Below are 6,422 nucleotides of genomic sequence, written 5' to 3'. Positions count from 1 at the left end.
ATAAAAATAAATATGCAGTTGGTATTTTTGTTGACCTCAAAAAGGCCTTCGACACAATCAATCACTCAATTTTACTGGATAAATTGGAAAGATATGGTATTCGAGGGAAAGCTGGTAACTGGTTAAAAAGTTACCTAACAGGTCGGGAACAATATGTTAGCATAGGGAATTACCATTCAGAGAAACTTGGTATTACATGTGGTGTTCCCCAAGGGTCAGTGTTGGGACCAAAACTTTTCAATGTATACATAAATGATATTTTTGATGTTTCTCAAGTACTTAAACTCATACTGTTCGCAGATGACACCAACATATTTTTCAGTAGCGATGATTATACTGATCTTGTAATGACTGTAAACAGGGAGCTAAAATTAATTAAAAAAATGGATGGACATAAATAAATTATCATTAAATATAAATAAAACTAAAGCAATGTTTTTTGGTAATTTAAAATATAATATAGAATTACCAATTATCATTGAAGGTGTACCAATTGATAATGTGAGTGAAAACAAATTTTTGGGAGTTATAATTGATAACAAAATTTCATGGAAACCCCACGTCAGACACATAAAAACCAAAATTTCTAGAAGCCTCGCAGTTTTGAACAAAGTGAAACAATTCCTTGATAAAGATGCACTTCGTACTCTGTACTGTACCCTGGTTCTTCCATATCTTACATATTGTGTGGAAGTGTGGGGAAATACATATAAAAATACAACTAATCCATTAGTCACAGTACAGAAACGAGCACTGCGTATTATTCACAAGGCTGGTTATCTAGATCATACTCACAAATTCTTTCTTCAGGCAAAGTTACTTAAATTCCAGGATCTGGTTAATTACAATACATCCATAATTTTGTATAAAGCTTTTACTAAACTTTTACCGGCAAATTTACAAACTAGATTTGAAATTCGAGAAAAGGTTTATAATGTGAGAGGCTTTGGAGAATTCAAATTACCCAGAACTCGAACAACCCGTAAAGGCTTTTGTGGTGTGAAAATCTGGAACAGTCTGAGTTTACAATTGAAACAATGCAAAAATATTCATAGATTTAAATTTCTCTACAAACAGTTGGTCTGGTCACAGTATACTCAATGATGGGTTTTAGTGTGCTCTGTAATGTCTGTCCTCTTACCATTGCTGGTATGGATTCCAAAATAAAAATAAAAAAATAAAGTGTGCGTATGTATGTACATATATGTACTTGTGTGTGTAGATATATATGTATGTATATGTATGTGTGTCTGTTACTTGTAGTTATTACTGCCTGTTACCTGTGGTAATGCAATTTATAATTTATATATTCTGTATTCAGTTATGAAGGCTCTAATTGTTGGTTGCGAGCTGCCGCTTAGATGCTTGTATCTGCCCGGGGCTGTTGATGGGTCTGTATGCAATGATGGGCGTAGCTGCGGGAAGTTTATTGTTTTTTTTTTTGTTGATGAGTGAGTATAGGGGTGGGATTTAATATGTTTTCTTCGTCCCACTCCTTTTTCAGGCAAGTTTTGTTTTTTGTTTTGTGTATTTTATGTTCAATATAGGTATTTGTTGTGCCTGAAAATGAATAAATAAATGAAAATGAAAATGAAATGAAAATCACAGCAAGTTCAGCCACTGTTGAAGCTGAGTTCAAAAACATAAAACATGGCCTTTTCAAACATGAAAACTTGCCTGTTCGAGTCGATCGCTTCATTGCTCGTCATCTTTCCTTCATCGAGGGAAATATGCGGATTTGTTCTGCAAAAGAAAAGATCAAAGATGAGGCAACAGTGGGATCACTGAAAGTCACAGATGCCAATTCTGGATCCATGACGACTCACAGTGCAGAAGACAAAATAAAAATGGATGCTCACCCGTTTGTGGGGTCTGATGCTGCCACAAACATTCCTCCGGCTGATGAAGATGCAGTTGAGAACTGGCGGGGCCTGACTGTTCCGCCCAAAAAAAGGAAGAGGACTTCCTACCTCTCTCCATGTACCGAATGGCTCCATGCAGATGAATCATTTGGGGCCAAAAGAGTGAAGGTGGGATTATTAAAAAAAATGGAAACCTTCATCAGCCTATTAGATTAGGGGAATCAACAATCTCTGTGCTCAATACCTGTGCATTTGATGCATTTTTTCAGTGCTTATGTTGTGCCTTCTGTGACAGCTCCACATTTCAAAGTGCTGTTCTGAAGGACAGTGAAAACCCAGTCCTGCAGCTGGTGGAAGCTATTGCCACAGATGGTGTGACCCAACAAATCTACAGGAGGAGAGCAGAGCTGCTTAGTGTAATGTTTGAAGCTGTCTCGTTGAGGTCTGGTGCGATTCAAATCGATGCTCAGTGCAATATCTCCGCTGTAATTGCTAAGACAATGAGGAACATATCAAGTGTTTGTTTTACCAAACACTGCTCTTCACAGCACTGCTACCTCAGCAAAGGGATGACAAGGGAAGTGCCATTTGTTTCTCCTGCCATCTCTGTTCTCAAAGAGTCTGGTATGGCACATCTTGGCACTGCTGTGGAAGCAGGACTTGGCCTACCTGAGTCTACCTGCCTCGGGCCACTCTCCAATCCATCTCTGTGTCCATCACAATTCAAAACAGAAGACAGCACCACAGGAAATGAGCTCTGTGCAGGGACAGTTACTCACAGCTACAACATTGGAGATATCGTGTGGATTGATACTGATCTTGCAAACCAAACAGAATTTCCATTGAATGAATTTCCCTCCAACCTGGTTCTCCAAGGAAAGTTGTTCACTTTAAGGGGAATTAATTGCTTTCCATGGAAAGATGACCAGTGATGGTTTGGGGCATTACACTGCATACTGCAGGAGAGCTCCATGTGTGTGGGAGTGCTATGATGACCTGGGAAATGGAGTGACAGGAGCATCTGAAAAGAACAAAATACAACCCCATGCTGTGTTATACTAAGGGTGGAGGAAAAAATCGATTCTGTGTAGTATCGTGATATTTTGTTTGCTAACAATGTATCGATACAGGAACAGCAGAAATCGATATTTTGTTACAAAAAAGTTTTTGTGCTCTAACTTCAGAGCATGTTGATCCTTTTTCTGAGCAAAAATCCTGACATTCCTTCACTGTCCAAATGTGTTTAACTTTTTTTGGCAGCAATAAATATGACAGTTTACTTATTTTAATTTAAGACATGTTTTATTTTAATTAAGTTTAAAACTTTTTTTATTTAATGTAAAATCATATTTTGTTTTAATTTACTTTCAAATTCTTCAGTTGCTGAAGGGGCTGCATAGTTTTCATAAATTGCATAGTTCAGAATAGCTATAAGTGTACCAGATGGTTGCATTCAGTTAAGTTGGGCTAGACTGTAATACAAACCGTTCAGTTTGTCAACAATAAAACTGACTGAAATGAGAGAAAAACTGAGTGTGAGACTTTGATATTAGATTAAATGAATATTGATAAAGTTTACCTTTATGTACAGAATCTAAATATCGCAAAAATTATTTAAAAATTGCAATAATATCGTATCGTGCGTTAAGTATTGTGTGTGAATGTGTGTGTGAATGGGTGGATGACTAGATATGTAAAGCGCTTTGGGGTCCTTAGGGACTAGTAAAGCGCTATATAAATACAGGCCATTTACCATTCAAGTATTGTGATAATATCGTATCGTGGGATGTATGGTGATTCCCACCTCTATGTTATACACAGTATAATGAGTGCTGCCTGCATTTTTCTGTTTTATTTGGTTCATTACAGTTACATGTGTTCAAATGGCTAGTGTGTGTTATCAGTAAGTTCAGTTTTGCATATAAAGTTAAAGTTCTAAATTAAAAATCTTTTAACACTCTTTTGTCAGTCTGATGTATATTTGCTTTACACACCCATTCACCTTCACCTGTAGCCTTGAAAGTAATCGTTCCATTCTTCTGTCAATAATCTTTCTGTATTTGTTTTGTGTTGACCTCGTGGCTTAAGTCAGGGGTCAGCATCCTTTTCAGTTCAAAGGGCCCCTTTTGCCCCTGCTGCTACAAAACGTGTCTAGAGCCTTAAAAAAAGAAAGCGCTTATAAATATCTAAAAAAAAACGAGTTGTTGTATCGTGTAAGCTACAGAAATGTAAATAAAAATGTTTATCTTTAGATTTTATAAGAAAATGAATCATCTAACAACGGAAAAAGGTATTTGTTAAAATGAAGCTTAAGTGAGTCCTTTCCATAAAAATTGAAAATTAGGAAAGATGGGCAACCAACTTGAAAATTATAGCAAACAGTTTTGAAGCTAAGAAACATTAAATCGCTTTTAAAAGCCTTGTACATTCTGTGAATAGTCAATGCAGATATTTCATAAAAAACTAACTGTTAACAGAACCCTTTCTTGTTGTCTTTATAATAAAACATTACTTACTTGGTCTTATAAGAGCCACAGTGGAGGGGCCAGAGAGCCACATGTGGCTTTAGAGCCGCAGGTCGAAGACTCCTGGCCTAGGTGCTGTGGAATATTCAATTTTCTACATGTAGGTGGCAACCTATGAAAGCAAACACTTTATTTTCTTCTGAGACAGCTACATTAATAATAATGAACATATATAATTCAAAACAAAATATAGAGACAAACTGGGTATGTAAAAAAAAAAAAAAAAATTTAGGTATACGTGAATCACTTCACATGAAACTCAGTTTTCCACAGAAAAAAAATAAACGTTTCTGCACTGGTAACAAAAGAAATATCGACCCTTCCGACTAAATTGTGTTACTAGAGTTTGAACTAATAAAACTTAATATGTAGCAAGCCTAAGAAAAGTGGACAGTCTTCTATAAAAGAGCAAAACTCCACAGCTGCTGAAACTCACTGCCACAGACACTGGTGTTATACAGCGTAGGCCGTAAGAATTAAAATCATTATATCTCAGAAACCGTAGCAGCACAAATGCTAATTTTACCTGCACAAATGTAACACCAACCGCTCCGCCTATTTGCCTTTACGTTTCAAGTGGGTGGGGGGTCAGCTTCACTCGGCTATATTTCCATGGCATGTGTGACATCAATGGGAAACGTTTTTCATGCCCTTTCCACCAGTGGAAATCAGCAGATCATCTTCTCCATCTACGACCTCCTCGCTGAGATAACAGTCCATTTCTGTCCGTGCCTTCTCCTCCAGTGTGCAATTTGTTTGTCCATGTTTGGACTTCTGTGTTCTAAACACGCAAATCAGTCTGTGCATGATTTCACTGCTCCTCTCATCAAAACTTTTGTGCAAGAAAAATATATCACCTATTGCAGGTTATTGGTCTGATGATTGCCGGTTGGAAATTTTTTATTTATTTTTACATATCACCCAAAACACGCACGCACGCACACGCACACACACGCGCACACACGCACACACACGCACACGCACACAGCCACAAAAGAGGAAAAAACAAAAACAAAAACCCAGAAACTCTTGTGTGAACCTAATGGAGAGCAACATGCTGCTCCACAAAGACAACAAAGACAAGTTTCTACTTAAACTTTATTCAGTTTTTTACTGATTCCAGCATTTAAAACACGATCACATAAAACAGTTTCCTTCACAGGGTTCACGTCATAAAACACAAGACGAGATCACACCAGCTGGTCCCACACAGCCTCAGGCAGTGCACCAGAAGTAAGTGCACATGCTAAAAAGCCTGTGACCAAAATTATGTCCACATACTTTTTGCTGGAGTTGGACTTTAAATCCAGCAATCCCTGCGATCCCATTGGTCCAGAATGTAAACTCCACCCTCCTCAGTGTGAACCATCAAAAATAAAGTAATCACAACAGTAGAGACGTTCTTATGTCATCATCAGCACATGTGGCAAGTGCTAAGATGTCGACTTAAAGTGAAGTGAAACGAGTCGAGGCTCCGCCCCCACCTTCAGTCAGCAGTAAGGCAGCAGGTGGCAGCGGCGTTAAGGCCAACGGTGACTCAACTGGCCAAACAGATCATGATGCTTCAATTTAAAACAAAATCAAGTGACTGCTTCTGACAAAAACAAAAGTTAAAATTTCATTTGATCAACATCGAGCTCCGACTGGCTGATTCAGATAATAATAATAACAATAATAACAATAATAATAATAATTTTCTAAATATCTTAAAACGTAAACATGAAGTAAAATTTAACCAAAAAAAAAAAAAAGCTTTTGATTTGCTCTGTACATACAACAAATCAAAACAGCTCCTAATCAATCAATTCCTAGTAGTCAAAGAACTGATTACATCCTGCCTTCTGATTGGTGGCCCAGCTAATGAGCTGCTAACGATGCTAAGCTAACAAAACGGGGAAAAAAAGTGAATTGGCCAATCAGAAGACAACTAGCTTGTCGTTTGTTGCCAACTACAGTATGATGTGACATTACCATTTTTACCAGGTAATGCTGTAATTTAGTGTGTCGTGCTAATTAGCTAACTTGGTGTTTAGTT

This window comes from Copadichromis virginalis, linkage group LG7, assembly GCF_057382275.1.
Source record: "Copadichromis virginalis isolate Kocher_CV1m ecotype Utaka linkage group LG7, C_Virginalis_male_GT1.1, whole genome shotgun sequence".
Classification (NCBI taxonomy): domain Eukaryota; kingdom Metazoa; phylum Chordata; class Actinopteri; order Cichliformes; family Cichlidae; genus Copadichromis; species Copadichromis virginalis.
Note: the sequence above shows the minus strand (reverse complement) of the source record.